The sequence below is a fragment of the Rattus norvegicus genome, chromosome 3 (assembly GCF_036323735.1).
Source record: "Rattus norvegicus strain BN/NHsdMcwi chromosome 3, GRCr8, whole genome shotgun sequence".
NCBI classification, from domain to species: Eukaryota; Metazoa; Chordata; class Mammalia; order Rodentia; family Muridae; genus Rattus; species Rattus norvegicus.
Window position 1 is genome coordinate 58,301,570 of NC_086021.1, and position 12,292 is coordinate 58,313,861.

At 41.5% G+C, this 12,292-nt stretch overlaps 1 pseudogene; it reads right to left on the minus strand.

The window, feature by feature from the left end:
- Positions 1-4,341: 4,341 nt before the first annotated feature.
- Positions 4,342-4,573, minus strand: Micos10-ps2 (mitochondrial contact site and cristae organizing system subunit 10, pseudogene 2; annotated as a pseudogene).
- Positions 4,574-12,292: the final 7,719 nt, after the last annotated feature.

The window sequence follows — 12,292 nt, forward strand, 5'->3', positions numbered from 1 at the left end:
CAACTTCATACATATTCTTTCCCCTCTCTCGACTTCTCTCATATCTACCTCTCTATCTACCTAGCATTCTCTTTCTTAAATAGAATATAAGGCAAAAACTATAAGTATCTTTCTATTATGCACACATACATGCATACACAATTGAGTCTAATTTGTGCTGGACTACCACTCATGTGCATGTGGCCTTTCCTGGGCAGTGGTTGATAAACTCATTGTCACTTCTTTGAAGAGAATGAATTTTCCCTCCCATAGAATCTATCAATTGTGAATAGCTCCTCGGGAAGTGGTGGGACCTTGGATCCACTTCCTCTCCTCCATTCTGGGATTTTGCTTGGCTTGGTCTTGCGTAGGTCTTGTGCATGCTGCTGGCAGTCTCCTTACAATATTTTCCTCCACATTTTCTACATAGATCCCCAAGGCTTAACAGAATGGATATGATAAAGGCATTTCCCTTAGAGAGCACTGTAGACTCTCTTACTCTCTGAATATGGTACAGTTTGGACCTCTGTGTTACTTAACATTTATGATGAAGAAACTTTCTGGTGAAGATTGAGTGATCTGTGAATATAGAAATTTATCAATAGGAATTATTATTTTTTTTTTGCTGTAAAAATACGAGGTTTATTGATAGGAACCAGTGCACTGTTCCACCACGTGCAGTGCACGTGAGACTTGTATCCCACGCAGGGGCAGAGGAATTCGACGAACAGTAGCTAAGAGAAGGGGAATTTAAAGGAAGAAACCACAACCCAAGGGGGTAGGGAGGGTGTTATTGGAAAATGTCAAGAATACCAGTGAAAAATCACAAGGAGAAGCTTCCTGTTTCTCAAGATTGTTTAACTTTATGGTCCATCAGCTCCTGGGAGAAGCTTCCTGTTTCTCAAGATTGTTCTTTAAGATTTTAATCTAACTTTATGGTCAGTTAGTTCCTGGGAGAGAGTTGCCGAAGACTGGTGTAATTGCAGTTCCAGGGCCCGACCAGTTTCTTTCTTCTGCCCTAAACTTTTGTCTAGGGGAGCAACCTTAAAACTTCTACCTTTCAGGTCCACTCACAAATACTCCACAAATACAGCAGTAGTCCAGTTGGGTAGAGTTGGGATAGCAAACTTGAATCAGCAGCGGTGGCATTACCTGGCAGAGACAACCAGGCCTCAGCCTTGGCTCAAGTCAGCATGGGGGTGTGGAGGGACACCAGGGAAAGTTCTCAGGCTGTGTCTCCCTCAGCGAAGCGGAAGATCATCAGCAAAGACTCGAGACCCACAAGGGTTACACAGCTAGCTGTACCAGCAAGCCAGTGCTCTCTCCATCACTCTGTCAAGTCCTAGTTATACCCTCCAAACATCACCTGTCCTCCACCTGCTTTGCCTCAGCACTGGTCTTGCCCTAGCATGTGCATCCAGTCAGCCCAAGTCCTCCGTGTCCTAACAAATGCAGCTCAACTGCGCAATGTAAGGCGGACCAATACATGTGTGTCGTTAGCAAGGAATCCATCACGTGTCCTTTCACGTGTTTGCTTTAGCAGAACATCCACTCTCCTGTGTCTGCTTCAGTGAAACGTTCCTTCATGAGTCTGCCTTAGTCTTTGACGTGTCCACTTCAGGAAAACACTCCGTGTGTGTTTGTCCCAGCAAAACCCCATCCAACGTGACTGACTGTCCAAAGAACCCCTAAAGTTTCCACTTCAGTATTAGTTAGTGCTCTGGCAGAGGACCCACTTTGGGTTCACAGCTCACAACCAGCTGAACTCCAGCTCCAGGGGATTTGACACATGCGCACATGTTCATGTACCCACCACAGACACAAATGTGTACGTGTTGCGGTAAAAATAAAAAACAGCACGACCGGTTCTGCTCCGAGCTTTCTCTCCTGGGCTCCCCCTAACCTGGGCCGTCTGTAAGCCGTTCCAGCGTGCTGCCTTGCTTTCATTCACGGTTCCCTTGGAGGGTCGTTTCCATGCCAGACACACACATCCCAATTCCGTGGCGTGCTTGGTGCGTCTCGCCAAAACACCTTCTCTTTCAATCTTTTTTTTTTTTAAGGCTTTATTTATTCATATGAGCACACTGTAGCTGTGTTCAGAAACACCAGAAGAGGGCATCAGATCTCATTACAGATGGTTGTGAGCCACCATGTGGTTGCTGGGAATTGAACTCAGGACCTCTGGAAGAGCAGTCAGTGCTCTTAACCGCTGAGCCATCTCTCCAGCCCCCAAAACACCTTCTCTTGAACTCAATGAAGTCACCACAGGAAAGAGCATACCACACAATAACCTCTGATCCAATTGATAAGATATAATTTGCCCATCTAGACAGCACAAAATCCCATACACACCTGTCCCTTTAAAATGTTCATAATAACCTATATCTATGCGCAGAGAAGAATCCTTCTCCTCATTCTTCCTCCTAAAACTTTTCTCCTGCCCATCCTTCCTTCTTGTCCAATGACAGGCCTCAGTCTATCCCATACCTACCTTCCGGCATAAAGACATCAACCTATACATATGCACAATGACATTTTTATTTTTACGTATATTTGTGCTTGCCTACTTGTCTGTCTGTGTAATACTCGAGCGCAGGTGCCCAACCAGAGAAGTCAGAAGATGGCATCAGATGCCCCTGAAGTTGGAGTTGGCAGTCGTGAGCTGTCTGGTGTGGGTACTGGGACCTAGGCCCTCCGTAAGAGCACCAAGTGCTGAGCCATTTCTACAGGCAATCCCCTCCCACTCTCTAGGAGAGCCTCTCAGTGGCTGAGCTCACTGACTACTATCTACAGTGGTGCTCAGACAACCACTCCTGCTATGAGGTAATAGCCAGCCTTAACAGCCATGGTCTCCCATTCTACTGACGTCTCTTAACCCTAGTCACAGCTTCCAAAGCTGTCTCAAGTAACAGGACACCCGCGGCTGCTGCCCTAATTGGGGTGCAAGGCTCTGGACCCGAGACAGGCTGTATTTGGATCCTAGGAACCCTTTGAAGCCACACACCTTCTACACCAGTCTGGGCTTTGTCCCTTCGGAAGCTAGGGCTTTTTGTCTGTTTGGCCTTCCTCGTCCTCTTGGACATGTGGACAAGTATCTTCACCTCCCATGGCAAGCCCTAAAGTGCTCTGTCTCCCTTTCATCCTGTATGTATGGTTACCTCTGTGTCCCTCACAAGTCTGAGCAAAGTGGTTGGCCCAGAGTTAGACAGAAGGAAGAACAGTTATATACTTTATTAACTTTAAGCAAAAAAAAACAAAAAACAAAACAAAACAAAACAAAACAAAACCTGAAACTCCTCAGAGCAAGCTTGAGATGGCTGCAAAGCCCGCTAGCCTGCTGTCCCTGGGACAGCATGGATGTGTGTAGAGATTGCAGACCTGCACCTCAGGCTGAGATTCTAGATCATTCTCTTTAATGGTTAGTATATGTCAGCTGGATATAACATGGAACACCCCATGACTGGCCAGTCGGTAATCGGTGGTAGTGGTGTTTTCTGTGTCTTAGAATGACTTGAGAATACATCGATAGATAAGGCAGGTTTCTGTCAGCAAAGCACCACAAAGGATCATGAAGACTGGAGTACCAATGGTCCAGTTCCCCTGGCCCTGAGTTCACTCCTCAGCCTGGGTGAACATGGGCCCCTCTCTTAGTTGCCATGGGTGAACACTGGAATCAAGAAGATGAAGCAAGGCTGCAGAGATGGCTCAGTGGTTAAGAGCACTGACTGCCCTTCCAGAGGTCCTGAGTTCAAATCCCAGCAACCACATGGTGGCTCACAGCCATCTGCAATGGGATCCGATGACCTCTTCTGGTGTGTCTGAAACAGCTACAGTGTACATACATACATACATACATACATACATACATACATACATACATACATACAAACTTTAGAAGAAGGTGAAGCAAGATCACAAGTTTGGGAACAGCCTAGGTTGTGCTTTAAAGGAGAGTTTCCCTGCCTTGTGAACCACAATTTGATCTCCCAAGCAGAAAAGGCCAGAACACGCAGACATTAACCTGCCAGGACCTCACTGGAGAACATAGAAGATGCATGGCTGTCGCTTAGACGTTATCATTACATAATAAGGCACTCACGCCAGCTGTCTCCTGACCTCTATACAGTGTTGGCTTTTTTAAAATTCACTAAATGATTTTTTTCCTGTTTTTCATTTATTTAAGACCTCCTTACAATTTCCAAAGAGATGAAACAAAAGCAACAGACTTGGTTTCAAACACATAAACAGTGGCTGGAGTTGATGGCACTGTCACGGGACGTCAGCGCACTCCAGGACACTTCAGTATTCCTGAGAAATAAACACGGTTTCTCTTTCCTCCCACTGGGATGTTCTCAGCATAAGTCACTGCTCTCTGACATATTTTCCATGTAGAAAAAAATATGGAGCCTAAAAAGTCATGCTGACAGTTGGAGTAGGTCATCCCCAATCCCACGCCAGAACCAAAGGCTAATGGCCACATTCTTCTCTTAAAGAAGGTGAGGGAGAAAATTCCTAATCCAAAACCAGAACCTAGCTTCAGTACCGCATCCGCCATGCACCCGTCCCACTTTCTGCCCAGCTCGGACTCCAACATGTTCCCCACCTCCAGTGCTCCTCACGGCCGGCCCCCGTGCTCCGACTACTAAATGAAACTTTTAACTGATATAAGATTATATAACAACAGTAAACCCAGTCTGCATCGATGGGGGTGTGGCCCAGTGGGAGAGCGCTTGTCTTGCATTCGGACAGCCCTGGGTTCAACAGACTACCACGTGGAATTGGGGTACATTTGTTCATCGTCTAGTGCTTAAATCAAAACCAGTGCGGACATCAAAACCTTCAAACACTTGTCATTTTTCTGTGGCGAAAACATTCAAAACCTTTTTTGTTCGTTCATTTTTGTGTGTGTGTTTGTTTAGATACACACTGCTCCCCTCGACACCCTCCTGGGAAATACCACACACAACTTCTTGCTCTTCAGGCTATAACTGAGTAGTACCCATCCCTCCACCCCTTACCCCCACCCCCCCCCCCCAGCCTCCAGTAACCGTGAACAAAGCCTTTTCAGAAGCCCTCCATGAGTGTATGCCAGGTTTTTTCTTCACGCGCCTTATTTCGCTTAACGCATTGTCGAGTTCCATCTACGCTGTGGCAAGGGACGGGATACTCTGCGCAGCCTACAGGTACATCAGCTTTGATCATCGGTGACAGACACTGCAGTTGGTCCGGTGTCTGGCCAATGCTCCAGAGAACTTTATCGTCCCTTACCGGGAACTTTTCCGACGTCGCTGGTCCTGAAGCTGAAGAGTTCTGAGATCCACGAGGATGTCCTCGTCCCCGTACGGGCCACCACTTTGTCGCGCCCACCGCGTCCAGCAAGGAAGACGCAACACGGTTGGATTCTTCTCAACAGCCTTTACTGCAGGACACCTTCATTGTTGATATAGGGAGGCGGCGGCAGCCAGCCCTAAGTGTTACAGCTTCAAGTGTTACAGCTCCAAGTGTTACAGCTTTAAGTGTTACCGCCAATAGGAATTATTTTTATTGCTGTGTTCACTTGGTAGATTATTATTATTATGTTTCCCATAGGCCTGTTACCTATTTAGTCTTAGTTTCTTGGCTACTTTAGCAGTGTCTAATGTGGGTGGTATCTCATGGAGTGATCCTTAAATTCAATCCAAAAATGGTCAGTTACTTCTATAATATTCATGCCACTCTTGTACAAGTGGACATATCTTGCAGACATTCCAATATTGGAGTCTGTAAGCTTCATAGCTGGGTGATTACTTTTTCCCTTTGGTAGCATGTATAAATACTTCCGGCATTAGGAATATTATTTACTATGGGTAAAGCTTCCAGTTGGGTAGCAGCTAGGTTTCTTTACATTCTGTGCCATAAGTATGTGCTGCCTTCAGCAATAGGGTCTTACTTTCAAGGTGTGGAGGTAACCAATGGCATCGACAAGGACCTAATTCCAGGGAATAGCACTGCCCACCTAGATCTTCCTACATCAATTGTTGTAAGCAGGACAATTGTGCACTGGAATGCCCATCGGCCAACCTGATCTAGACAATCCTCAGTTTAGACTCTTTTTCTAGACGACTCTAAATTGTATCAAGTGTACAATTAAAACTAACAGTCATGGAGAGTTTATGTAACCTAGGCCTTTGACTGGTCATGATGAGTAGAAGTCCCTTCTCACCTGTACCACACCTGGGCCCTATTGCTGACCACTCTCAGCCATGGCATGCGACCTGACAGCTGTAAGCTGAAATAAACATTTCCTTCCCTAAGTTGTTTATGGTCACGCTGTTCTATTATTACAAATCTTAACTAAGACACTTAACCAATTTCCTAGGTTGAATTCTCTCTGCTTTCCTTTTTTTCAAATATTTGGTGTGTGTTACATGTGTGTATGCATGCATGTGGCACAAGTGTACCCATTCACAAGTATGTATATATGTGCAGCTGTGCATATGAATATGTATATATGTATGTGGAGACAATAAGTGATACTTGTTGTTCTCTTCAACCACTCCCCACCTTACATACTGAGGAAGAGTCTTCCGGTTGAACCCAGAGCTCAATTATTACATTAGCCATAACTAGCTAGCATGGTCTGAGTTTCCCTGTCACCTTTCAAGTGCTGAGATTCCATGTGGGTAGTTATACCTGTCTGGCATTTATGAGAGTGCTGTACCACAGCACTTTTCCTGGTAATCTACCTCTTCAGTCTGTCTCCCCTTTCCTGAGTTTATTCTGACTGATATCTGGGCTGATATAGTTATTTTAAATTTTATTGCAATGTAAGAAGCACCCATGAATTCATTCTCTGATCTCAGGGTCTTGAAAATAGCCTCTTTCTGATAATAGAGTCTCTTCTCCCGATTCCATTTTTACCTCCTTCTCACAAACACCCCTTGGTAACCCTGAGTCTGGGTGTGGCCCCCTTTGTGTAGTTGTTTACTATATCTGAATATATGACCTACTCTAAAAATATTATATTTTAGCTACAGTTGTTTTAGATTTACATAAAGGTGTAACACATAATATTTGAGATTTATTATTTAACTCAATTATTATATTGTTAGGCTTTACTTATGGGGTTGCTTATTCTATTAGCTTTGATTTGTATATTATGTTCCACTGAGTGAATAGGAGAAAGTATATAATTTGAAGTAAATCAGGAAAAGAAAAAAATTTTTTGCTTACCTTTCTTTCTTTTTCAAACTCTAGTCTTCATACATTTTCAACTTCAAGTAATGAAGAGGAATAACAAATCCTAGGTTTGCGTTATTTGAAAGCCAAGGTTTTATATTTAGATGAATTACATAGGACACAGTTGTTGGGGATAAGTTTGCTGTAAGCCAGGCAGTGGCTCAAAAGTAAGTGCACATTCCACTGAGCTTTTGCATGTGGTAAACAAGCAGGGCTTGGTCTCAGGAGCCTTTGAATAAAATGGGGTTTTCAGTTTATACAGTGTAACTTCTTAATCTAATTAAAAATGAGTCCACAGGTGCAAAAAGAGTCAATATCAAAAGCAAGATTACATGGACTAGTTAATTAGGGTGTCAGAATTTTCAAAGTTGTCTCTGCGAATCAACCTTCTACTTAAAAACATTTTTAAATGAAGTGCGAAGGCAAGGCATTTTCCACAGGCTGGAAACAGAGAGACACTTAGAAGCTGATGAACTACAAGAAATAAAATTATCGTTAATTACTATTAACAATAGTTAGAAAAATAGCAAGTGAACTGAAAGACAGCTATTGGCAGAATAATTCTAAGAGCTTCTCAGTTTGTCTGAAGTACTTCTGTAGTAGAGCATTTTTGCCTAGGACCAGCCAGTGAATTTCAGCATGGTGAATGAAAACTAGCTGTGGCTTGGATAAGTGTCTGCCAGGGTTCGCTCCCAAGATTGATGCCTTTAAGACTTGTCAGAGTCTTTTGTAGGTCAGGTCCAGTGGGAGGTCTTTAGGTTATTGGGAGCATGTCCTTGGAAGAGTAGTAGCACTTCAGTTCCTTCAGTAATTTTTCAATTTCTGGGCATGAAGTAAATAACTTTGCCTCTCTCTTAACTCCAACCATGGTGTACTGCCTTACACTAGGACAAAGAATTGGGGTCAAGAATGGGTCAAGGCAGAAAGTTGGCAAGCTGAGGCTAGTGAGGCCAGCCCTAGACAGGTCAGGACCAATTTGAGCTTTAGAGTGAGACCATGTTTCAAGTAGTTAAGGCCTTGGATACCCCTGAGGGTAAAGAGCTTGCCCTCTATAAACAAAGACCTCAGTGCCTACTATAAACAAAGACCTGAGTTCAAACCCCATCACATGCCAGCTGTGGTGATTTGAATATGCTTGGCCCAGGGAGTGGCACTATTAGGAGGCGTGGCCTTGTTGGAAGAAATGCATCACTGTGGGGGGTGGCCTTTGAAGCTCTGTCTAGTGCATAAGAGACGGTATTCTCCTAGTGGCCTTCAGATGAAGGTGTAGAACTTTCTGTTGCTTTTGTACCATGCCTGCCTGGATTCTGCCATGCTTCCACCTTGATGACAATGGACTGAACCTTGAACCTGTAAGCCAGCCCCAATTAAACATTGTCCTTATAAGAATTGCCTTGGTCATGGAGTCTGTTCATAGCAGTAAAACCCTAACTAACCCTAGCATCACTGTGCATATATGTGCACCGCACCATGCACAGACACAGAACAATTGAAATTAAAGAGTCCCCTCAAAAGACGTAGTGAATAATGACTTTCCTATTCCTGGTGGGGATTTATAGTAAATAGTAGAGTCAATTACTGAGATAGGGAGTGCAAAGCAAAAATGCCTATAGGAGAAAGAAGTTGATGAGTTTTCAATGTTGAATTTTAGGATGTGAAATCTATCCATAAGTTTGTGTTTATCAGACAGGGGGCCATATGGTCTCATGCATCTGTAATTGTGTCTGTCTGCACATTTGAATCAATGCCGTTTTCTTGGAGATGGAATTCTTCCTTTAGAAGGCACAGGAAGAGCTGCTTCAACAGCTTTGAAGATGTAATTGAAAGGGGATTGTGAAAATATGAATGTCAGGAATCATATCAAGAAGTGTTAGGGAGGAACAAAGGTCAGGGGAGTTCCTTAATAATGAATTCTTGTGCTGGATACAGTAAAAAAATTTACCTTGTAGTCAGAACTTATTCCTTATCTTTTCATTTCTAGCATTTATGAGTGACTTTTGCTAACATCAAGCTGTTGTGTTTTATATCTACCTACTCTTATTCCATAATCTCTTACTTATAATTAAAGGATTTTCCTTTTTGCAGTTTGAGGATATTAAGATGTTTATGCCACAAACTTTGCATGCTGCTTTATTAAATTTTTAAGGATCAGTTTTCCACACTGTTGAGTTTTTTGCTTTTTTAAAATAGGTTGCCTTTCTGCCTCCCCTCCACCTTCCTCAGATTTTAAAATTCGACTTCCATGATCATCTTCAGTGGTTTTATTCTTTTGTTCTGATGCCATTTTTTCAAGGAATTTCCACTCTAGTATTAGAAGTCTCAGTACAGAGTCTTATATTATCATGGGAATATTACACACTCAGTCTTGGAAGCTTTTGCTCCTTTTCTTCAAGACCAGTGGATTTTTATTTAAGTCTGTATAGGTAGAAGTGCCTTTGCTCCAACACATACTTTTGTTATTATTTTGTGTCAGAGAGGAATGGACCAGGGCCTTGGGTAAGTGCATTACCACTGAGCTACATTCCGAACTAACTCATTTTTAACACAGAATCTAACTTCCTAGGCATAGCTTCTGTCCTTCTTCTGCAAGTCATCAAATTTCTCATCATCACACTTGGATGTCACTTTTACTCACAGACTGCTTAGAGTTACAATATTACAGATATATTTAATGTATATGCAATAATCATTACAGATATATTTTCTTTACATGAACCATACAGTTTTTTTTAATGTTACTCTTATTTTTTTAAAGACATTTAAAACAATGTTTTAATGATCAGATCCAGGGATTTGGGTATAGAAAGATGGAAACACAGTGTTAGTCGTCTAAATTTTCAATTTATGGTCAACATGTTTCTGACGTGAATAAGGGCAGGAATTTCCAAGTGAACTCAATGTTCATTGAATTTGATCTTTTTCCATTTTTCAACATAGGAAAGCAGAAACTTAAATATTTACAAACACACAGACATTCTAGCCAACGAGAAGCAAATATGTAAGAGTATAGGCAAAATCTGCTTTTAGGATCTGAAGATGAGGTAGTGTTGGTAATGAACAGGAACAAATTCATGTGCGAATTTGTTCTAACACGTTTCCTAAAAAATGGATGAATATAGATTTGGCAAGAAGAAGTGAATAAGAAATTATGCACTTAGTAAGAAGTCTTATCTTCCTGCAAAGTGAGGTAACATGATAGTGGTACCAATGCTCCTGTAACATTTGGAGAAGAGCAGGAGTGGAGACAAGATGGAGAGGCGAGGAGGATTAGTCAGGGTTGGAGATCCATGCTGCTTATCTGCAGGGAATTTATTTCTTTTGGCACGATTTTCTCCCTGTAGAAAAATTATGTCCTGAATCAAAATCTTATTTCTTCTGAACTTAAAAATTTCTTTTGAGCTTTTTGGGCTCAGTTCTATGACATTGCTGTCCTACTCTAAATGTAATCTTTCTAGTACGTTTTCACTACTCTTTAGGGTGATACTTTAGTTCTTTTGATTGTAATACAATGGACTTTCTATGCATTGTGTTATAAAGCAGTCTTGGGTTTTAGCAAACACTAAATTGCCTCATTGACCTCTTCTTTTTTGCTTTGTTTTTGAGGCAGGGTCTCATGTAGCTTAGGCTGGCCTAGAACATGCAATAAAGCCAGAATGGCCTTGAACCCTTGATCCTTCAACCTATACCTCCCAAGTATTAGAATCATTAGTATGCATTGTCCCTAAAATCTAGCTGTCATAGTATCCAAAGGTGTTATGCAAGCTCTTAACAGAGTAAAGCTATCGATAGTCCTATGCACCTATGATGTCTATGAACCACAACAATGTCCAGCAAGGTATCCCCAAGGCTGCAATAGTAGCACTTATATCTGTGGGTAATGTAGATAATCAATAGCTATTTACACACACACACACACACACACACACAGAGAGAGAGAGAGAGAGAGAGAGAGAGAGAGAGACACGCACACCACAAACACTAACTCTGCTATTGTTTGCATTTGTAGCTTATTTTGGGTGAGGTTCTCAGAGGGACACCTTAATGAAGTTCCATGATGGACATGACCGATGCTGATTTGTGGGTCAGAGTAGAGCCTTAAGCTGTGAATGATGCTCTTTGCAATCAGTCTTTGTGTAATGGACCACAAGGGCAAGGAACTCAGCCTGGATCCAGTGGCCTGAGGTGGAGACTTGCTTGTCCCATGGTGCCTGACCCCTCCATAAGACTGGATGAGTAGACAACCACTTTTCAATTTTTTCTAAAATACTCATTTAAAACTAAAACATGTCTGATTATTACCATTTTGGCTGCATTCCATATTATTGGATATACTATATTTTAGTTATAACTAGTTAAACGTATCTAAATTTTCTTTTAGAGATTTCTATGACTTATATTGTATTTTGCTTTTAGAGGTTGAGGTTTAAACATTTTCTTTTTGCTGTCAACTTCTAGGTTATATTTCCTGTGTCATTTTGATGCTTTAAAATTTGTTGAGATTTGTTCTACGTTCCAGGACATAAACTTTTTTTTGGTAAATAGTTCACTGTACTTTAAAAATGTTTTTATTGTTGTGTTCAGTTTCCTTGTTTATGGAAAGCAGGTAGTCAGTTTTATCATGTAAATTTTTCATGCTTTGTTTATCCACTACTGAGACAGGTATGCTAAAAATCTTCCAGTGTGATTATTGATATGTATACATTTCTCTACATTATTAATTTTTCTTTATTTATTTTAAATATACATGCAACTAGGAACACACAATATAAAGCTGTATTCTTCTTTATTGCTATGAGAACATTGCCTCTCCTTTACGGTTATAATTATCCCTTTTCTTTTTAACATAATATACTTTTATGATACTTGCGTGACATGTCTAGCTCTCTTTTCATATAATATTGTTTTAAATAATCTTTCACTTATATCTTTATATTCATGCTGATGATAAGCAATATATAGCTTTTCTAAAATGTTGACACTCTTTGACCTTTAATTGGATATAAAACCTCTAAAGTATTTAATCAATATATACTTAACATGGTGACTAATATGCAATGTTATATTGATATATGTATTTTTTGAGCCAGGCTCTCAT